We start from the raw sequence: 2,033 nt of genomic DNA, 5'->3' as shown, positions 1-2,033 counted from the left end.
AGCCTTTCATTAATATCTGTGAATCCTAACAAAAATAGTTATTTATGTATAATTTTACAACTGTAGCCAACATAACTGTTGTGCTCAAAGTTTGGAATGTGTTACCTGATTGTATAAACGGGAACGAAGTTTAAGCTACATGAACTTTATAAAATCTGATTTATATACCACCTGAAATACTATTTTTACCAACACATGTATTCGACACCTCAAGACAAAGCTCTCCAAAATGCTTTCAAATTTATTCGATAATAATGTTGTTATGATGTATATTCTTTGTAATTTGTGATAATGTTTCTCTTTTTCGATATGATCCTTGCATCTAGTAGCTTTCAGACGCCAAATATGTTTACAAAATATGACAGCATAAATATGACATGTTACGACTGATGACCTTAGATGTTAAGTCCCATAGTGCTTAGATCCACTTGAACCACCTGTTTGAAACGTTAAAAAGCGTCGTGGATATAAATCAACGCCGACTGGTAACAGTAAACTTATTTCATTGGGTGTCAATAACTGTCGCGGCAGAACCTAACCTAAAATTTTCGCGTTTAAAGATTTCAATGTTTCCAGCGTTTCTTGTAACGCCATAATATTCTTAAAATATAATGATTTACACCGTCAGGCGCCTTTGACCCATCACAAAATATTACAGGAGCCGATAATTTATGTCTAATGAATTAAGTACATTATCACTGTGTGTGTAAATATCGTTCTGAGCATCTAAATCGTGAAGGAATCCAAATTGTGATTTTGAGAATATATTATTTGTTACCAAATCTTATCTTTAAGACTAATAATTGAGAAACAAATTTCCAAAAACAAACAAGTATTTATAGCCTTCGTAGACCTCGAAAAGGCATTTGACAATGTTGTATGGCCAGAAATGTTTAGAATTCTGAAGAAGGCTGGTCTGAAATACAATGATAGAAGGATAATCTTTAAAATATACCAAAATGAAACAGCCTTAGTTAAGAAGGAAAACAAAGAAGAAACAGCAAGAATAAGGAAAGGAGTGAGACAGGGATGCCCACTATCTCCAGTAATTTTCAACGCATATATCCAAGAAGCAATAGACAAAATAAGAGAGAATATTGAAGTAGGAATAAAACTTAACGGAATGAAAATAGATATGTTGCGATATGCAGATGATATCGCCATAATTACAGAAAGGAAAGAAGATTTAGAAGCCGCACTCAATGAAATGGAAAACACCTTAAAAGAACAGTATGGAATGAAAATAAATAAGAAAAAGACTAAAGTGATGGTGAGTGGCGCCCTGAACTACAATGAACCCATACGAATAACAATAAAGGGAGAGAAACTAGGGCAGGTTACAGAATTTAACTACTTAGGTAGCAAAATAACAGCAGATGGAAGGAGCAAAAGTGACATTAAAAACAGAATACAACTTGCCAAAATAGCATTCAATGGAAAAAGAAACTTACTGACGAGTAGAAATGTTAGTTTAGACGTAAGAAAGAGAGTCATGAAAACCTATGTGTGGAGTACAGCCCTTTACGGATGTGAAACTTGGACTAGTGGAAAAGAAGAAAAGAGAAGATTAGAGGCATTCGAAATGTGGTGCTACCGGAGAATGGAAAAAATCAGCTGGCGAGACAAGGCTACAAACGAAGATGTCCTCAGAAGAGTGAAAGAAAACAGATCTCTTTGGCGAAATATACAGAAAAGAAGAATAACCTTCATAGGTCACATTTTACGGCATAACAATTTCATTAAGAGAATATTAGAAGGAATCATTGAAGGAAGAACTCGCCGAGGACGACCTAGATTAAGCTACATTCAACAAGTAATAAATGACATCGGGTGCCAGACCTATGCAGATATGAAGAGGAAAGTTGACAAAAGAACGGAATGGCGTGCTGCTGCCAACCAACCTGTGGGTTGATAACCGAAGAAGAAGAAGACCAAATGGTCAAGTAGCCAGTTGTGTAAATCTTGAACGACAATGTTCTAGAACGCTGGCAAAGGAAAACTGGGTGGAAATTCCAACATTTCTGTACCTCAAG

The sequence above is a fragment of the Schistocerca piceifrons genome, unplaced genomic scaffold (assembly GCF_021461385.2).
Source record: "Schistocerca piceifrons isolate TAMUIC-IGC-003096 unplaced genomic scaffold, iqSchPice1.1 HiC_scaffold_2296, whole genome shotgun sequence".
Classification (NCBI taxonomy): Eukaryota; Metazoa; Arthropoda; class Insecta; order Orthoptera; family Acrididae; genus Schistocerca; species Schistocerca piceifrons.
This window is presented reverse-complemented; position numbering follows the sequence as displayed.